Source organism: Theropithecus gelada, chromosome 6, assembly GCF_003255815.1.
Source record: "Theropithecus gelada isolate Dixy chromosome 6, Tgel_1.0, whole genome shotgun sequence".
In the NCBI taxonomy this organism is placed as follows: domain Eukaryota; kingdom Metazoa; phylum Chordata; class Mammalia; order Primates; family Cercopithecidae; genus Theropithecus; species Theropithecus gelada.
In genome coordinates, this window is record NC_037673.1 from 25,848,272 (window position 1) to 25,870,867 (window position 22,596).

A 22,596-nucleotide genomic window follows, 5' to 3' on the forward strand; every position below is an offset into this window, starting at 1 on the left:
AAGTCTCACATTTTTAAAGGCCTATTTTCCTTCAAAGAATCTAGAATGAGATTTAACACAGTATTAACTAGTCAAAAGTTGTTCTTTCTAATATCGGAAAAAAATATTTTTAAGTCCTGACATTACTTTAATCAAATATGCATAAATATGTATATCTTAAATGAGTCAAAAATCACTCAAAGTCAGAACAAACAATACATAGCAATTTCTGATTTATTTGAAGATGGGAAAAAATTTATTTTAAAGACTATTTTATTAAATCCTATGCTATGCTATGCTAGTCATGGAAAATATTTTCTGTAGAATGATTTTATTGCATAAAATCTCAATATTCCCTGATTCCTCAGCTAATTTCTTTTGGCCTGAATTAGTTCTACAATTACTTACTCATGCATGAAAGATGTGTGTGAGCCTATGGGATTTTTTATTCTATTACAGAAAAGCAGAGGTGTATATACATACATTAGATAGATAATTATTTATTTTCATAATTATTCACTGAGAGCCTAATATGAGTTCTGTGCTTGCTTTCAAAGAGTTTTATGTTTACTGACACACAGGTCCAAGTTCTATTTACCTGTAGTATATGGATAGTTAATGTCAGTTGGTTTTTCAAGCAATCCATCTAGTTGCTTATAGAAGAATTTGAAATGCTGCAAAATGGGCCATTGTTAACATTCCATAAATATGGGTAGTTAGTGGGACACACATACCCCATGAAACAAGACCATAGTGAGATGAAGAAGCTATTCTATCTTTCTCCAGGGAATGAGGGATTATCTGTATATCTGATAAGATTAAAATGGGAAAAAAAGAAAAGACAATCTCTTCTTTGTTACTAGACAAAGACACTGAACAATTACATGCATCTTTAGGGTATGATAATATCTTAACTAATTCATGTATACATACCTTCTCCACCATCCTCCCTGCCCCAATCCAAAGAGCAATGTTTTAAACAACACAAATCTGTAACATCTTCACTGTAACTATTCATCAGCTTCCCAATGTGCTTGAGATAAAGTCTCTGAGCCCTTGTTTACCACCCTAGAGTCATCTGTGAGGAATTTTCTTTTGCTCCTTGCTTGCCTTCTCCATTTCCATGTTCTACTTCTTCACCATCACAAGACACCTAAAATAGAGCATTTCCATGTTATTTTCATCATTTTCACTTATTTACCTCCTACTTTCCCTTAAATCTCACCACACATATTCCCTTTAAGAGAAACCTTCCAAAATCAGTATACCACTGTTGCTTACTTCTTGTTATAATTAATTATAATTTTAACATAATATGCTGTTTTGATTGATGCCTTACTCTAACGCTAGAAGCTCCAGAGGACAAAATTTTGTCTATTTTTACTCACTCATATATACTATCATATTTCCCATTGATTGGCAGTCAATAGTTAATAGAAACCCAAATAATATTTAGTGAAGGGCTGTACCTCAGTGCGTACAAGCTGAGGAAAACATTAGCTAAATGAATATTGAAGTAGAATTTTGGGCAAGCTTCGATCAATTTAATACTTAGATACACCTTATAATTGTCTCTGCTGTAGGAGTTGTCTACTTAAAAATGTGTATTTGATAGTTTACCACATAATGTGAACATACATTATTTTATCTGGTCCTCACAATGCTATAATAAGTAAATGGTCGCTGATTATCACACACACAGACATTAAGATGTCATCTACATACTTGTCAGATGTCCAGTGTATGGAAAATTGCCCTCCTCATCTTTTTGAATCAGTTATATCATATATCACAATGTACAACTCTATTTTACTGAAGTAAGTGTCTCAGAGTAAGATGCTCTTTTACCTTTAGTTTTTTTTTTTTAATATATATATCTCATTGCTTCAACTACTATTGGAAAATATGAGCAATTAATAAAGTTCTCTGTTTTTATTTTTGGGTTTTGAATAAGAATTAAAAGGAAAACTCCTTTCCTTACTAACTTTACTAGTTTGAAAAAGAAAAGCTAAGGAGTTAGTTATTTTAGCAGAATGAAAATAGTAAAGGAAATAGAGGAAATTGGGTTCTTAGGTTAAAGCCTTACATGTTTGAAGCCAGTGTGTAGTACACAACAGAAACTAACAGGATTATCATTGATTCTTCCTCAGTATTAAATTGAATGTTCTGTTTTTATTTGGTTTTACCAAGCATTGGACAGCCTTAGAGCTGCAGCTAAAGTTACATATTTTCTTCCTCCATTTCAGAGGCTCATTGTAATGATTATTTTTTTTTGAAATCAGAAAAAATATATTTTTTTGCACAAATTTGCAACCTAAAATATTTTGTTTTATTCATTTCTTTGATAATATTAGTGTCTAGTAGATGCAAGACAAGGAAAATAGCTCATGTCTTTATATTATGAAAATAATTATCAATTTCCCATTTTTAGCTTTGTTGCCAACCTATTGTCTTAGGCAAGATTCCCTGCCATTCATTTTACCAGTCTAAAAGTTTGACATAATATTGTCTATTTTACTTTAAGGTTAGAAACATGCTAGAGGAGGTATCAGTATTAACAGATAATTCTAGAATAAGTTTGAAAATACAGGATGATCTTTATATATTTCTAACTCACTTTATTTTCACCTAATTATTCCATCTTTCAATGCAGAGTTCTTCATTTATGACCTTTGATGTTCAAATTTACTTTTCTTGAATTCCATTTTTGTGTAACTTCCAGTTATAATATTTTGACAAAAAATTCCTCCAAGAAAACCCAGCTTATTATCAAACTAAAACAAGAGCAAAAATGTAAATTTTGCCTAAATAGTATTGGTGAAAATGCCTAGAACAGACATTATCATCCATAGTTTGGTAAGTTTTTAGAAAGTTGAAAAGTTTAACAATTAATCCTTTGTCTTAAATAATGTAGAAGGATTCTCGTGTGTTAGAGCCATAGTCAAAACACTTTATTATGCATAAACTGTTTACAATTCTACCACGAAAACACCAAAGAGAACAAAATGTTATAAATAAGCACACAGATAATCAAATTCTAAATTCTATATGGAGGGCTAAACAAGTCATAGGGTTAGAAAGTTGGGAGCTTTGTTATAAGAACCTCTGTTCAAGATTGTGAGATTTCCCAAATGATGATTTTCTTTTTTTTTTATTTATTTTTATTTTTTAATTTTTTATTATTATTATACTTTAAGTTCTAGGAGATTGAAAAACTTCAGAAGCAATTTGAAAAGAACTAATAGAACAGGAGAGTATAGCAGATGACATGTCTCAAACATTTTCAATTTTCAGAAGAGGTATAGAAACTGGAGCACTTCTATTTAGGAGACATTTTATCAAAAAATTAAAACAAATAATAAATAAATAAAAAATAGATGTTCTAAAAATAAGATATGAAAAAAAGAACAACAGCAACATGTAGCATAGAGTGACAAAGAAATGGAAATCATGGAAGGAATCCCAAGAGATATGAAGGATAAAAGGATAAAGTTTAACATAAATCTATTTAGAGTTCCAGAAATAGTTAATAGAGAAAAATATTGGAGAGGCAGCACAGAAAGGTATATTGATTAAAATTTTTCCAGAAATGTTGATTGAGATGGAGTCTCGTTCTGTTGCCAGACTAGAGTGCAGTGGCGCAATCTTGGCTCACTGCAACCTCTGCTCCCGGGTTCAAGTGATTCTCCTGCCTCAGCCTCCCGAGTAACCGGGACTACAGGTGCGCACCACCATGCCCAGCTAAGTTTTGTGTGTTTTTAGTAGAGACGGGGTTTCACCATGTTGGCCAGGATAGTCTTGATCTTCTGACCTTGTGATCCCCCTGCCTCGGCCTCCCAAAGTGCTGGGATGAGAGGTGTGAGCCACCATACCCAGACTAAAGTCATAAATTCTTAAATGAAAAAGAATGAATACCAGAAAGAAACAAATAGATTCTCATTTGTTCATATCATAGTGAAGCTGCAAAGCAGCAAATGCAATGAAAATGTGTTAAAAGTAGCTGTGGGAGCAGTGTGGAAAGAAAGTATGTATAAATAGTGATGATTAGCTATAAACTACCGGGTAGCCCAAACGGGGCGGGGGAGGAGGGGGAACCAAATTAATTAAAACAAGAAAAGAAATTAAAAAGGAATATAAAAATAAAATGGGAGGATCAAGAAAGTATATAAATAATTTTTCAAAAATTCCAAGACTAAAAAGAAATTTTAAGATTAGAACTGAAGTACTTTTACAATATTTCCTTCTCTCCTCAAAGGAGAAACAATATTAAGGAAGAAAAAAAGAAGTGGGCCATAAAAGCAGCATGTATTTAAAAAGTATTTAAAAAGTAAGACAATATGATCAATATAATGACAGTATATTTGAAAATTTACATTAAAAAAAGAAAAATATAACTTAAGAAAATAAACTCAAGTATAAATGTATAAACAATAATCAAATCAAAACCATTAATGTTAAAAAATTGTTTTACATACCAAATAGAAAATTCAGTCCTACAGATGAGTCATATCACATACTTCAAGGAAGGAAGTTCCAACAATACATTAATTCTTTCAAAATATACAAAAAGTGAAAATACTATCTGCAGTGAGTCTAGTCTCCCCATGGTATCAAAATAAAACAAGGACCATAGTAGAAATAAACACTATTGATATGATCAGGTTCTTTTGTTTCCTCTAAATTTCATGCTGAAATGTCATCCCCAGTGTTCGAGGCTTCCCATTGTTGATGATGTGATCCCCAATGTTTCAGGTCCCAATGTTGGTCCTGGTGGGAGGTCTTTGGGTCATGGGGAGGGATACCTCATAAATGGCTATTACTATGAGGATCATAGTAATGAGTTACTAGGAGATCTAATTGTTTAAAAGTGTTTGGGACCTCCCCCTCTCACCACGTCATGTGCCTTCTCTTCCTCCTCTTTCTGCCATGATCATAAGCTTCCTGATGCCTCACCAGATGTCAAGCATATGTTTGTGCCATGCTTGTGCGGTCTGTAGAAATGCGAGTCAAAATTAAACTCTTTTCTATATAAATCATCCAACCACAGGTATTCAATGCAATGCAATGCAGAATGGACGAATACAACTATAGTCAAGCTTTTTTATAAAATACATGCAAAAATCTCAAAGAGAATAGAAACATATATAAAACATATTTTAAACATACTAAGGATAGTACATACATACATGTACATGTGAAAGTCATCAGAATCAAAATGGAGTCATGTGTTTTAAAAATTCTGACAAGTTGGGGCCGGGTGCGGTGGCTCAAGCCTGTAATCCCAGCACTTTGGGTGGCTGAAATGGGTGGATCACTTGAGGTCAGGCGATCGAGACCGTCCTGGCTAATACGGTGAAACCCCCTCTCTACTAAAAAATACAAAAAACTAGCCGGGCGAGGTGGCGGGCGCCTGTAGTTCCAGCTACTCGGGAGGCTGAGGCAGGAGAATGGCGTAAACCCGGGAGGCGGAGCTTGCAGTGAGCTGAGATCCGGCCACTGCACTCCAGCCTGGGCCACAGAGCGAGACTCGATCTCAAAAAAAAAAAAAAAAAAAAAAAAAAAAAATTCTGACAAGTAGATCCAGGGAAGACCATGAAGGTAAGTTTCTTATGCATAAATGCCTAATAACAAGAACTATCACAAAAGACTCTGCAAAATGCACAGTCTTACACAAAGGCCACCGGTGATGTTGGTGGGCTAGGGGAGGACCCCAAATGCGGGTAAGACCTCAACCCCAGCTGGTGTCCAGGCTCTTGACACCATTTTAAGAAGGAATTTAAAAATGAGTCATAAAATAGTGAAAGTACAGAGATTTATTATAAAGTGAAAAACACTCAAGAAAGAGTGTGAGCATATTTAAGAGAGAGTTGTTTCTAAAGGGATTTGGAGTTTCTATCTTTAGGTTTTTTTTTTTTTTTTTTCCCCGGTATGGAGTCTCACGCTGTTGCCCAGGCTGGAGTGCAACGGCACAATCTTGGCTCACTGCAATCTTGGCTCACTGCAACCTCTGCCTCCCAGATTCAAGCGATTTTCCTGCCTCAGCCTCCCAAGTAGCTGAGATTGCAGGCTCTCGCCACCATGCTCAGCTAATTTTTTTTAGTTTTTAGTAGAGACGGGTTTTTGCCACCTTGGTCAGGCTGATCTTGAACTCCTGATCTGACCTCAGGGGATCCACCCACCTTGGCCTCCCAAAGTGCTGGGATTACAGGCATGAACCACCAAGCCTATCACTTTATTTTTTATTTATTTATTTTTTAATCAATGGGTGGAAAATTCATGAAGATTCCCGGAAAAAGGTAAAGATTTCTGAAACTGTTGTACTATTTTTACACCAATTATAGGTGTCCTGGAAACTGTCAAGTGCTGGTGGGTGTGAAATTTAGTTTGTTCGTTAGTGTATAGTGAGGTCCTAGGTGAAACCTAGGTCAAACCTAGGTCAAATCCAGTGCCATGTTGAGTCCAGTCAGCCTTAGCCAGGTTGGTGCACACCCTGGTTTTTCATGGTCTTATCAGTCCCTAGCTTCTGCAGCTATTTCAAGTTTCCTTTGGCTAGTATTGTGAAACTGCTGACTGGAATTCTCTATTCTCCTGGGACCACCCTGTATTATTTCTGTCTCACCACAGTCTTACTCAAGAATATACTGATGCAAGGACATCTGCCCAGCAAATGCCTGTCTAAGCTTGGACTGGTGCCACCCTTGCTATTGGTTCTTATAGCCAGAAAAATGTATCTCAAGACAATTATGTATCCTCCCCATTTTTTTTTAAATCTATGTCTTTCTTTACTTTCCTGAATATGCACATAATTTACAAGAGCATACATACTCCCACTGCAATGCCTAATCATGAAAAAAAAACAAATGTTTCTCTTCTATAGAGTCTCCCTCTCTGTTCGTTATTTAAATTGAAATAATGATGCCTCAGAAGTGAAACTGAAGTTGACTGACCGTGGGCAAATCAGCATTCACTGGGAACCCAGCGCAATAGTGACTGAGCCCTTTGCACTCTCTGATTCCAAGAGTCACCATTTCTGTCCTGTGAATCTCCTCTAGAATTCACGGACTCTTTTCTCTTGGTGAGTTTTTTTTTATTTTTTATTTTTTACATATTCTGGATCTAATTTGGTCATAAGCCACCTTTAATAAAAGACCCTGCATCCCTTTTGGGGATATAAAAGTCTTTTCTGGCAAGCCCTTTCTGATAAGTGTTCTTTTAGAGAGGACTCTGGTTTCTACAAAATTTATATTTAGTCTGTGAGGACTTCGTATCGTTTCTTGCATAATCATTTTTTGGTTCTTGTGATCAAAACAAACGGTGTGATCTGCAGGCTTGGCTTAAAAGTTTGGGGAACAGTCTGATTTTGGTTTCATTTTGGTTTTGATATGCATGTCTGTGAAAAATCTGAATCTTTTACATTTTTTACTCTTTTTGTTTCTGAACATCTTCTGGAACAAAAATAAATATTTTAAATGGTGAGTACAATATGGTTAATAAAAGTCAATAGAAAAACAGTGACCATCTAAAACACTCACTCAAATTCCTGAGATTTCCTAATAGAATTTATATATTTATATAAATTATATATATAAATTATATATATATATATATATATATATTTGCTCCTGGGATACTAATGAAAAATGGAATAGGATTCTGAAATTCTAAAGACATTCAACAATAAATTTCCTTCAGGGATTCCAGCCACTATATTACAATCCATTCTTATGCACACTCTTTAAATGATTTATCAATTACTCAGAAAAACGGAGTTCAATGATCATTTTTTGAACTCTCTAAGAAAAGTACAACTACCTATCATATTAAAATGTTGAGCCTTGTATGTTCCGTTTGTCTCTCTATTTTCTTTTTCTTCGCCAACTTTCAATTCACCGACTTTTCTGTAATTATCAAGATAAACTCACTGTTTATAATGTTCCAGTCAAGATTTTTAAAATAGTGTTAAAGGAGTTTCAAAGTAATGGTTTTACAAATTATAACAGCTCCATGACAATGAGCAACATTGCCTTTAAAAACTGAGTCATTTCTTTTAATGCAAATTTGGGCTTACCTCCCTAACAATCACTTAGGGTGATGGAAGAGTTAAATTTATATAAAACAATCTAAAAAGAGTAACAAGTTAGATAACTGTTTATAGAAAAGTTACGCTCTCAGATTAAATGGGACAAAATCTGGACTCAGAGTAATAATATATATCTGTCTAGTATATAAATTGCTTTGTTTGCCATGCAGGGGCCAGAAAAAGCAAATTAAAAGAAAATGGCTAACATGCTTCCCCATGCAAACTAGTCAACCAAAGGAGACAAATAAAAGAAAGCTTTGTTACTAACTCAAAGTTGCTTGAAACTTTTATTTTTCTTATACAATTCACCAAGTCCTAACTAAAATCTAAACATTTAAAGATTTAATGCTGAACTCATTTGAAAATGAAAAAGGTAAAAAAAAAAAAAAAAAAAGATTTTGTTTTAAAAAAACAAACTGATATACCCGAAAATTTGGTCCACAGCCTTCATAAAATTATCTGTTGGGACAAGCAAAGTTTATCTATGTGAATAGGTCCTAGTTCATCAAAACATAATTTGGATCTAGGTGTCCTTTTATAAACTGGTTAGTTTGCATTACTACAGTTTACTGTCTGATGACTAAAATTCTAAAATGAAAGCCATAAGATCTTTCTGTGTATGTGTGTGTGTGTGTGTGCGCGCACTTAGGTGTGTTTTCCTATGTAGGCGTGTTTCGTTATACAGTGTGTCTATTTGATGAAATCTGTAGTTGACCAGAAATCCTTAAAGGATTTTATTCTCATTGGTGTAGATAAAAAAGCATTCATAAAATTTTAAAAAATGTATAGTTGTTAACCCAAATGTCTTTTAGTTCTCATGACTTAAATAAATGCTTAATACGGAAGCTAATTTTAAATGTATTGTATAAATAAAAACGTCTTCAGAATTGTCAGCATAAATTTTTGCCTGGGTTTACTGTTCAGTAGAATTCTATTTGTCTCTGCTAGATGTCTGAAGGTCATAGAACTCTAAATCTAGCCTAAAAACAGAATGATTTTTGTTTTGTTTCAAATATTTGATAAGTATAGTATTACAATATCTAATTAGTATATTTGATATTGTTGGTTTCATAAAAACAATTGTATTTTCTGTATTGTTGACAAAATATCATATGTTTAATGTATTTTATTCAGGTGAATAGTAACAGGATTTAAAAATGATTACCAGGGAAATAACTTGTACTGATGACTAGCTTTGTCTAATATCTTAGTTTTCAAATGTGGTCTAGGTATAATCATAAAAAATAAATATATTGGGTAAATATAAATGGAATAAACATTTATAAATAAATGTCATGTAATTTAAAGTCTTAATTATATGAGATTAAGTAGTAGATACCTATAAAATGCATGAATCATTTCTAACTAAATTAAAATATTTAAAGATTAATTACTCAAAATAATTATAAGTTTGTTCTTGGTTTCTTAAATTTTAGGTACCAGTAAGTAGAAGACAGAGATATGAATAAATAAGTATAAATACAAAGATGCATTTTAGTACAAAAGATTAAAAAGAGAAGAGAGTAATTTTTTAAAAATATAAGAAAAAGTACTTTTATTATTCTAAAGTTGTGAATGGTTATTTAAGAAAGAGGAAATATAGTACAAAACTAAAGGTCAAAGCATGTTGTGGAAGGTTTTTAGTAAGTCGTGGAAGATTTCTGAAGCATAAATATACAGAAGAAATTTTGTGCATTATCAAGTTTGCTACAATTAGAAGGAAATTATTTCTGTCTTTCTAAATACTGAGCATTCATATTAAATATGCACTAATACAAAGCTAACATTTTGTGGCCCTTTGTTAGAATAACAAGGTTGTTTTGAAGTATTGATCTACTGTTAGTAAACTTTGAAAGAGGTTTTATTTAATTTGAAAACCTGTTGATTTAAAATTTCAACCATCTTCTCCATTGCAGCTTATTTTTTTTCTATTTTATAGTGCACATGTAAATCCCTAATTCTGACCAGCCGTGTTTGCTCATGCCTGTAATCCCAGCATGTTGGGAGGCTGAGATGGGTAGATCATTTGAGGTCAGGAGTTTGAGACTAGCCTGGCCAACATGGTGAAACACCACCTCTACTAAAAATACTCAAAATAAAATTAGCTGGGTGAGGTGGTGGTGCCTGTAGTCCCAGCTACTCAGGAGGCTGAGGCAGGAGAATTGCTTGAACCAGGGAGGTGGAGGTTCCAGTGAGCCAAGATGGTGACACTGCACTCCAGCCTGGGAGACAGAGTGACACTGTGTCTAAAAATAAAAAAAAATAAAAAATAAATAAATAAATAAATAAATAAATAAATAAAATAAATCCCCTAATTCTAGGTTAAAATTTATCCTTTTTTAATGTAGTATGGCCATTCTGTTTCTCAGGGTAGAGTTTTCCTCTTGAAGCTTTTCATATCTGTATCTCAGATGTTCAACTTTTGCTATATCTGGCTGCATGTGATTCGCAGTCATACATCACTGCTTTCTGGTTTTTCTCTTTCTCTCCTTGAGAAGGTACATTATTTTGCTTGACTAGGGTGATCACTTAGTCTTTTAACTTTTTCATCAGCTCTTGTAACCTTTTTCTTCTGGTTCTGATTCTGCCATTATGGCTTGACACTGTATGCTCTATCTTGAAGGTTTAGGAAAACAATGCTTTTCTCCAGTATAACTCAGTTCTGTACACATAGCTTTCATTGATGTGTCTGAATTGTTTCATGTAACCAGGATATTTTCCATGCTTTCTGTCCATACTAAAGCCATGTATTCTCCTGCTCAAGACACTAGTAAATTTGTTTACATTCCTCCATAACACGGTGTGCAATCATAAACTTGAACACACTCTTCCTGTTTCTGATTAAATTCAAGTACCTTTCCATCAGGCTCAACTTACTGTTATCTAAATGAGTTTACTCTAAGGATAGGCAATCATATGGCAATTAGGTTTGGGTTTGATTTTTCAAAAACGTTTTATGGAGACTGACCTGGGAAATACAGATTTGATAATTCCCTGTGCTTCTTGTTGTCTTTATTCAGGTTTTTATTTTATTCCTTAAGAAAACTGAGCTTTGAAAAAGTTAAGATTGTTGTTGTTGTCGATCATCAATGTAACTTTCTGTATTTACTTCTTACTCTGGTTAAGTGAATGACAATTATTTTACAATAACTTGTTTGATCAAGTGTTTCTAAACTTTTGGTATCTTTGGTGGGTTTCCCAGTATCAAAATTTTAATTTTTTTTTTTAACCTCAAGTTAACTTTGAGATATGTAAGAAGGCCCCAGGACTTCTCAAATGTTTACAAAAGACAGATATTGAACTACATCAGATTTATTTGAAATATTGAGTTATATGTAAAGAACTGTCAAATGATAAAAGATGCTAGATCTTCTTTCAATTACATTAATGGATACATTATTAATATGAATGTTCCAAAAATTATACAATATTTTAAAAATCTAATATGTCATGATAATTTGGGTTATGTGGTATCACACAAAATTAACCAAATATCCTTGTCAATGTCAATATCTGATTATATTCAACTTTAATCAGATTTCAATTTTTGATATTTATAGTTATTGTTTTGAATTATCTAAATGATTCTGCCCTTAAATTCACGGAAAACACTATGATAAGTACTATTGAATACAGATTTCTAAAAACTTTACAACTAAGAGACTAAAGAAAAATGTTCCAGAATATTAATGAAGAAATCGATGATCTTGTGAAACTGCAAATCCATATCAACCAAAACAAAAATTAACTACATCAGATTAAATCACTGCTAAAGATAATGTTTTTGTGACTTTTATTTGAAACATACCTGGTTCTTTAATCTTTTGTTTTCCAGATTTAAAGAAACTTTCTCTTTTAAAATATGTGGAGTTTACAGCAATCGGGTAAAGTATATCTTTATGAACAAAAGTGGGAGCATTTACTTGTTCTCCCTATTTGATCCTTGCAAAATGTAGAAACAATTCATGAGCTTTCTTATTTTCTATGTCCATATTGTTATTTGCAGAAGTTCAATCACAATAAGCTCTCTTTATAACAGGATACAAATAGAAACATTGGTTATATTACCAAGACTTTGATTAGGATGTTATATTTGGGAATATGCATAGACTGCCTAGCTTCAAGGGTTCTGAGTCTCACAGTGAGTGAATAGAAAATTGTGACCTCTTGGAGGTCCCAGAAACCTCAAGATATTAGGTACTGCAGATGAAATCTAAAATCTTCCTTGATTTGGCTTTTTAGTCTTAAAAAAAGTTTAAATCTGAGATTACAAGGTGATCAAATCACTATTCTTTCAGGACAAATTTGATAACCCTAAAATTTTACAAACAGATTTGTTTGATTATCTTAGGTAAAGGATGGGGAAGATTATAGAGAGAAAAGTTGTCTTTCTAAAGAAAAGACTGTAGAACCATGAGCCAATTAAACCTGCTTTCTTTATAAATTACCTAGCCTTAGGCATTTCTTTTTTTTTTTTTTTTTTTTGAGATAATTGTGAAAAATTTATTTTAACCACAATTAATATTAATAATATGATAGACAACTATGAACCTAACATGAGCTGAATAGATAAAAAGTAATAGCAGGTACTAAAAATGTTCCATTTATTCTTAGATTTAATTATTTGAAAAATGTTTGTCGAGTATTAAAGTAGATAATAGTTATAATATAATATGTGCTAGTCAAATCGTATTAGACATATGTCACTTTGAACATGTGCCTGCATTTTCACATGAGAGTGAGAGAAGACAAAAAGTTCATTATAAAACTCCTGGGCAGAGCTGACACTTTAGACTTTGTATCACCAATATAATTTCACTTTTCAATATTAGTCTGACAAAAACATTCACAAGTGTATCCTGAGATAAAAGACATTTCTAAAATGTTCTTGGAAGATATATGTAATTAGCAATCTATTAATCCAAATTTGATAAGCTATGCTGTAATAACAAATAAACCCCCAATAGAAGTGGTCTGCCATAACAAAGTTTTATATCATTAATATATAATGTTTAACATGGATGCTGCTGATAAGGTTCTCCAGGACCACTCTCTTCTATGTGGTGTTTCAGAAATTTTGACTCTGGCTTTCACAGTTCTTTGCTTCCAGGTGCATGAAGGAAGTAGTGAAAGCCAACCTTTGAGAAGCACCATTTTCTTACTAAACTATTTATTTATTTTTATTATAATAATTTGGCTTTGTACAGTAATTGGTTCTTACTTTCATATCCAAGTCATCTTTTATAATAATATTTATACTCAAAATAACTTATAAAAATCTTTAAAGTGTTTTGTTTATATTATCTCAATTACCCTCACAACTGTACTCTAATTATTAGATTGGCATTTCAAAGATGTCTTCAGCCATTTATAAATACATAGATGATACAAGTCCCCGAAATGGTGACATGTACTAACGCTTTTCAACAGTTTAGGACCTTTCTTACCGTACAGATCTTCTGGGTTTTGTTAGTTTTCTTTGTTTTGATTTTCANCTCCCAATGCAATCCCTCCCCCCGCCCCCCTCCCCATGATAGGCCCCTGTGTGTGATGTTCCCCTTCCCGAGTCCAAGTGATCGCATTGTTCAGTTCCCACCTATGAGTGAGAACATGCGGTGTTTGGTTTTCTGTTCTTGTGATAGTTTGCTAAGAATGATGGATTCCAGCTGCATCCATGTCCCTACAAAGGACACAAACTCATCCTTTTTTATGGCTGCATAGTATTCCATGGTGTATATATGCCACATTTTCTTAATCCAATCTGTCACTGATGGACATTTGGGTTGATTCCAAGTCTTTGCTATTGTGAATAGTGCTGCAATAAACATACGTGTGCATGTGTCTTTATAGCAGCATAATTTATAAACAGAACCAAAGACAAGAACCACATGATTATTTCAATAGATGCAGAAAAGGCTTTTGACAAAATTCAACAGCCCTTCATGCTAAAAACGCTCAATAAATTCGGTATTGATGGAACGTACCTCAAAATAATAAGAGCTATTTATGACAAACCCACAGCCAATATCATACTGAATGGGCAAAAACTGGAAAAATTCCCTTTGAAAACTGGCACAAGACAGGGATGCCCTCTCTCACCACTCCTATTCAACATAGTGTTGGAAGTTCTGGCTAGGGCAATCAGGCAAGAGAAAGAAATCAAGGGTATTCAGTTAGGAAAAGAAGAAGTCAAATTGTCCCTCTTTGCAGATGACATGATTGTATATTTAGAAAACCCCATTGTCTCAGCCCAAAATCTCCTTAAGCTGATAAGCAACTTCAGCAAAGTCTCAGGATACAAAATTAATGTGCAAAAATCACAAGCATTCTTATACACCAGTAACAGACAAACAGAGAGCCAAATCATGAATGAACTTCCATTCACAATTGCTTCAAAGAGAATCAAATACCTAGGAATCCAACTTACAAGGGATGTAAAGGACCTCTTCAAGGAGAACTACAAACCACTGCTCAGCGAAATAAAAGAGGACACAAACAAATGGAAGAACATACCATGCTCATGGATAGGAAGAATCAATATCGTGAAAATGGCCATACTGCCCAAGGTAATTTATAGATTCAATGCCATCCCCATCAAGCTACCAATGAGTTTCTTCACAGAATTGGAAAAAACTGCTTTAAAGTTCATATGGAACCAAAAAAGAGCCCGCATCTCCAAGACAATCCTAAGTCAAAAGAACAAAGCTGGAGGCATCACGCTACCTGACTTCAAACTATACTACAAGGCTACAGTAACCAAAACAGCATGGTACTGGTACCAAAACAGAGATATAGACCAATGGAACAGAACAGAGTCCTCAGAAATAATACCACACATCTACAGCCATCTGATCTTTGACAAACCTGAGAGAAACAAGAAATGGGGAAAGGATTCCCTATTTAATAAATGGTGCTGGGAAAATTGGCTAGCCATAAGTAGAAAGCTGAAACTGGATCCTTTCCTTACTCCTTATACGAAAATTAATTCAAGATGGATTAGAGACTTAAATGTTAGACCTAATACCATAAAAATCCTAGAGGAAAACCTAGGTAGTACCATTCAGGACATAGGCATGGGCAAAGACTTCATGTCTAAAACACCAAAAGCAACGGCAGCAAAAGCCAAAATTGACAAATGGGATCTCATTAAACTAAAGAGCTTCTGCACAGCAAAAGAAACTACCATCAGAGTGAACAGGCAACCTACAGAATGGGAGAAAATTTTTGCAATCTACTCATCTGACAAAGGGCTAATATCCAGAACCTACAAAGAACTCCAACAAATTTACAAGAAAAAAACAAACAACCCCATCAAAAAGTGGGCAAAGGATATGAATAGACATTTCTCAAAAGAAGACATTCATACAGCCAACAAACACATGAAAAAATGCTCATCATCACTGGCCATCAGAGAAATGCAAATCAAAACCACAATGAGATACCATCTCACACCAGTTAGAATGGCGATCATTCAAAAGTCAGGAAACAACAGGTGCTGGAGAGGATGTGGAGAAATAGGAACACTTTTACACTGTTGGTGGGATTGTAAACTAGTTCAACCATTATGGAAAACAGTATGGTGATTCCTCAAGGATCTAGAACTAGATGTACCATATGACCCAGCCATCCCATTACTGGGTATATACCCAAAGGATTATAAATTATGCTGCTATAAGGCATTTCTTTACAGCAAGACAAAAATGGCCTAAAAATTATCTATTAACCAACTAAATAAATAAATATCTGGCCAGATTCAGTGGCTCATATCTGTAATTCCAGCACTTTTGGAGGCCAACACTTGAGGATCCCTCTAGCCTAGGAGTTTGAAACCAGCCCCTGTCTCTATTATTAGTATTAGTATTAGTATTAGTATTATTTAGTTAGCTGAGTATAGTGGTACATGCTTGTGGTCCCAGAAACTCAGGAGGCTGAAATGGGAGAACTGCTTGATCCCAGGAAGTTGAGGCTGCAGTGAGAGCTGTGATTACATCACTGTATTTCAACCTTGAAAAAAGTCTGTGCTATTGCTAGTATGTCATGCTGTATCTAAATAAATTTCTTTTGGAAAGTTGAAACTCGTATACACAAAATAGGAAAGCAGGGCACATGGTTAAAATAGATGCCACCTAATTGCTTTTTCTCATTTGATTTATTGAATTTGTTGCCTTTAAGCATAGGTTCACAGCTCAAAACCATTAGGCAAAGCTGAACTATGTTCTCATTATCAATTTCACTTCATATTTTTCTTTTTAATTTTAAATGCTGTAACTGTTATTTGTTATATGTATGTACAAGTACAACTCCTAACTGAATAATGCTGGTCCAGCATTTTAAGGTAATAGACACACAAAATTGAAGTTAAAACTGAATTTTAGCTAAACTTAGCCTGAGAGCCACTATTTCCAAATCTCCCTTGTAACTCAAATGTGGCAAAAAAGGTTTTGACAGGCTCCTAGCTGCCAACTGCATCCTCCAATATGGGGCTAGAGCTACAACCTGGGACAGGTTCATCCCAGTACCAAGAGACATCAAACCTAGCTACAGAATGACTGATCAGTGGTGCTTTCAGAGAAAGACCCTGACCAAAACTGTGAAATATGAATGTTGTCAGAATAAAATGGAATCATTTGTGTTAAAAAATGCTGATAAATAAAGCTAGATAAGGCCATGAAGGGAAGGTTCCCATGCACAAATATCTGGTAACAAGAATTATCACAAAAGACTACAAAAAATATAAGTTTTCACAAAAGCCACCATAAACTTAACTAAAAATACACTTATCTGAGGACTTGTTCCTAGCAATTTCCTGTCCAATCTCAGACTGTTGCCAATTTGTTATTGATCCCTGTAGCCAAGGATAATTATCTCAAGAAAATAATTATGCTAATTTTTCCTTTAAAAACCTTTGTTGTCCTTTGTCTCCCTATATATGCACAGTTTACTATGGCATGTATATTCCCATTGCAATGCCAATTCACAAATAAATATGATTTTCTTTTAGAGTCTCCCTCTTTGTTTTATAGGTTGACACATGCATACATATTACAAATTTGATTCACCATATTGATATATTAAAGAGAAAAAACATCAATTACATGAGAAGTTGCTGAATAAATAATTTGATAAAACTATATTTTTATTATGAATATTATATAACTATTATTATTAATTATATATAAATTTATATAAAAAATATAAATATATAATATATAAATTATATATTATATAATAATTATATAAATATTATTAACATTTATATATTAAAATATTATAAATATTTATAAAGCAAATGAAACTTTGCAAAATAGAAAAAAGACAGGATAAGCATACTACTATCTGCTACTATATATTAAAATAAAAAAGCATTTATAAAAAATGCTGAAAATGGCTAGGCTTGGTGGCTCATGCCTGTAATCCTAGCACTTTGGGAGGCCAAGGTGGTTGGATCCCCTGAGGTCAGGAGTTCAAGATCAGCCTGGCCAACATGGTGAAACCCCGTCTCTACTCAAAATACAAAAAAAAAGTAGCCAGATGTGGTGCCACACACCTGTAATACCAGCTACTTGGGAGACTGAGACAGGAGAATCACTTGAAACCGGGGGGCTGAGGCTGCAGTGAGTCAAGATGGCGCCATTGCACTCCAGCCTGGTCAAGATTGAGAGAGACTCCTCAAAAAAAAAGAAAAAAAAAAGGTGAAAATGTCAAAGATATCACTATTACTAAATCAATTCACTTTATTACCTACTTTGTCAGTGAAACAAGAAGCCAAAAATTTCCAAAACGTGTCTCCCATTTCAGTTTTTACTGCCTACAGTCAAGCCTCCAACAACAATTGGAGAAATTATTTTGTTACTTCCCTGTGGAAACCAATCCAGTTTTGTTCTCAATTTTCTTAGAGTAAGGCCCAAACATGTCACAGTGTCCTACAAGTAATTACATGATCTGGCCCTCTTTTTCTCTTGGACATATTTACTCTCTGTTCCAACTACACTGGCCCTGTGGCTTAAGCAGCATGTCCATTTTAAGATATTTGCAGTGGAGTTGCCTTGGCCTGGACACAGAACCTCTAAAGTGGCACCTCGCCAGATGCGGTGACTCACACCTGTAATCCTAGCACTTTGGGAGGCCTAGGCGGGTAGATCACGAGGTCAAGAGTTCGAGATCAACCTGATCAACAAGGTGAAACCCCATCTCTACTAAAAATACAAAAATTAGCAGGGCATGGAGGCGTGTCTGTAATCCCACCTACTTGGGAGGCTGAGGCAGAAGAATCGCTTGATCCCGGGAGGCGGAGGTTTTAGTGAGCTGCGATACCACTACTGCACTTCAGCCTGGGCAACAGAGTGAGACTCTGTCTCAAAAAAACAAAAAACAAAAACAACAACAACAAAAAAATGCACTTCTACTCATTTCAGTTACTGCTAGGTATCAATCTGCAGTGAGGTCTACCCCTGCAGCCCTTGTAATTTGTAACTCCCTCTCCATCATCTCCCACACTCTGATACCCTCCACCTCACTTTACTAATGCTTTCCCCGAAATACTTATTTACATAACATTGTAAGTAATTTACCTAGTTATTATGTGGATTGCTAAGGTGACCATTCAATGTTTCATCTGAACCAGTAGAATTTGAGGAATGAAAGAGGTCACTATGCACAGTATCTCATGACAAGAGGCATACATTGGAACTATCACAGGCAAGCAGGGCTATGGTTATTCACTCTATGGCTCATTATATACTTTTTTCCAATGGTATAGGCTCCATGAAGGCAAAGATATTTGTTTGCTGAATTAATGATGTAATTCAGGTGGCTAGAATAGTACCTGCTAAAATAATATTTGTCCAGTAAAGAAATAGCTGATAATCATTTTATAGCCATAAAAAAAATCATTTTTCTTCCCCCAAATACTTTGTGATTATAAAAGTAATCAGATATTCTTGATCGGTTAACTAGGTAGCAGATGGAATTCCTAAAAATTCTATTCATGTAACATGAATTCCCTGTTGTTCCGCAAGCAAGAATTATTTCTAAGGTGTACATGTACGTTAAGATGGCTTTGTAAAGGATTCTCTGGAATGTAAAGGTTTGTATTTTGACACAATGCCAGAGGGTTTTTTTGTGTTTTTTTAATTTAATATATTTTCTTCAAATATTAATGTTTGTTTCCCTCTCTTTTGAAAATTAGGTGGAATTTTGCAAAATGAAATGGAGAAGCAGGTGTCAGCAACTACAACACACACAGGCTGGCAGGGCTGGCAGATGCAAAACAATTAGACCAACCAACGCATTTGGAGCCTTTACATTCTTGCCAGTCTGATGCCTTAGCACAATCTGCAAAGTGCTGTGAGGATTGTCCTTATGTTTATTCATTGAATAAGAAATATTTGCAAATTTTCTTTTCCCCTTTGGATATAAAGTTCTGTAAAATATGATAAAGTAAAAGGAACATTTGAATGGCAGAATCTGCATACACATTGTCGTTACAGGCAATAGGAGTATTTGTGATTTTTATCATTCAAGCACTGTACAAACATATATTTTAAAATTTACTAATAGATATTTTGCAGGAAAGTAGCCAATAGAAAACTTATTGGCTAGAGTAATTAGTTTTATTTGTAAATGTAATTATTTAAAATAACTATCATTTTAATGACTTAAATCTGACTTCAGAACCATGGGAGAAAAAATTCAACACAATTTTATCACATTCACATAGCTGAATTGAACCACGATTGGATATTAATTTTTTTTAATAATAAACATTGTTTCTTTATAGTCCTAAATATAAATTTTACGGTGAACTTCCCTTTTAATAAACTAGGTTAGTTCTTGTATGAATAATTTTGGCAATATACATTTCTTGCCAGTTACTGTGCAAATGCAGGCTGTTTAGGACACATGGGATTGTAATTGCACCTGTAGATTATATTCATTTGTCTTCTGTCTCTGAAACTCTGACTCTGGTTGCCTGAAACTCATGAAACAAATTCTATTATTACTTCCATTGTAGATTAGACAATAAATACACACATCCATATACGTTATACATTGCATATCATATCTTGTTTATATACACATATATCAAACATGCACAGATATCAAGATATACACATGCAACACACAGATGAACACACACTAGAGATATAAATTTCAATTGCCAATGCTACATCAGTTAAGAAGTTGGTTTAGAAATGAACACTCAACTACAATAAATCTTCCTTATCGCTATTTAGAATAAGGGCCACATGATGCTTCTTCTAGATGTATAAAAGCAGCTAGTACAATCCTAACAATATTGCTCTACAGTTGCACGCATGAGTCTGAGAATCCACTCACAGAAGGACATTTCTAAATTAATTTGTTAGCTGAGAGCCTGAGCTAAAATAGTTGCCAACATTGTTACTGGAAGGTAATTGAAGTCACTCAGGAATCAAATGTACAAAAATTTGAAGACTTTTTTTTTGTAGGCAGATAACACAAACATTTCTGGACATGCTATCCTCATGTCACCCTCAGATGTTAATGAGGAGATTGCACACTGGTCTAGTGCTGTCTATGTCTTTGTAAACTCATAGAAAAATCCTCCTTCACAGATTTATATTCATCACAACTCTGTCCCAAATAATGAAAAACCAGTCACAAGCAAAAAAAAGTTTTCAGTAAAACTGGAATTGTAACATCCACACCACCAGAGAAGTCAGTTGAGTGTAATACAGAAAGGATTTGTTTTGTTGCCAGGCAGATCAGAGATTAAATCTTGTTATCAATATGGGCTAGCTAGGTCAGCTTACTTATCCTCTCTAAGCCTTAGTTCTGCCGCCTCTAAAATTGGAATAATTCATAGTTTATCTGCATGTGCTGAATATTAAATAATATAAAGTATTTGATGTTGATCTCAGCTTATCCCAAACTCAGTGTATGCCATATGTTACCATGATCTTCTAAGGTTAAATATTATGATTTTGTCTTTTATATTTAAGTGATCTGAATTTTATTTTATTTGAAATATTCTAGAAGAATTTTAATCTTTATTTGGATGGTTACTGGAAAAATCACATATATAAGACATAAGTCACTAAACTTTTCCCGCTTAGTATCATTAATAGTGGAAAGAAAGAGGGGTGGAATACAGCTAGATTTTAACATTAGTGATACTTTTTGCAAATCATTGTGTTTACAGCTACCGCTACGAGCACTCAATTTTTCCTCAGTTACTTTAGCCTCCTTCTGAATAGTCACTTTTTTCTTCTTATTTCTTCACAGACATATATTTACCATCAAGAACTTTGTGAGTTACCACCATTATAAGCCATTAATATGACTAAAATAAAAAGAGATTTAAAAAATACACTTAGTGGGTGATATCCATTGTTTTATCTAATTGTAAATATTTACCTAATCTTAGTTTTCTTATTTATTTCAAGCATATTTTAAACACTTTTAAATGTACACATTTTTAGTTATGTCCTAAGGTAACTTTGTTAGGACCCTGACTGCTCTCTTTGACAATATCTGCTCTCTGACAATATCTGCTCTCTGACAATATCTGCTCTCTTTGACAAATATCTACTTACAGGGATGGCAAGTTTTCATCTGTTTCTTAAAATTCACTTATCAAGGCAATTTTCAAACTTTTCTAAAAGGATGCTCCAAGCAATTAATTAATTTGCTTGTTTGATTATACTTTTCATTGCATTGCTCCCAGCTAAGAATTTTCTCTTTTGAGTTGCAAAAACAATTTGGTCATATTCATTCACAATTTGCATTATTGGCTTCAAAATATTCCTCTGAGTGATATTTCCATGTAGTTAATGCTCAGGATTTTCTCTCATAAGAAACAACAGAATGCAGACTCTTTTGAAACTTCAGAGAAATAAAATCCATATTTTAAGTAAGCAGCCACATGAATTCCATTCTTTTTACTTTGGTTAATGAATAAATTGCAGTTGCGACAGTCTACTTGGAAGCAGGAGTATATTCTTTCGACTTCTATTTCTAGTGACTATGAATTTTGTCCTATTTTTACTGATTACAATATCATGCATTAACTATCCTTTAATGTCTGATTCTTATCCTACTTTTTAAAAATAAAATTTTAATGTGTTGCTTTCTAAATGGAAAAAAATCTGAAAATTAAAAAATACGTTAAGATCCATATGCATAAATATATTAGCTTCATTATGGAACTCGCTGAAAGAGTATTTTAAATAGAATGTATTTCCTTTATTTGTAATAAGTATGTTGGGCACTCACCAAATCACCAAGTACGATAAGATAGGATTATGTTGTAAACTTTGAGAACACATTTTAAAAATACTTCCAAATTTCTCTACTCTGGGTGACCAGCACGGATTCTGTCTTGTTCTAGTTTCAGTAGAATAAAGTTCTTATACCACAGGGCTCATAATTTCATGTTAAAGATAAGACTTTTGAAAAGTATTTTTCAATGGCTCTATAATTATTTGGGGATTGACAAAGAGGCTTAAGATTGAGTAACATGGGAATCTTGATTAATTGACTAGTTTTCTTGTGGC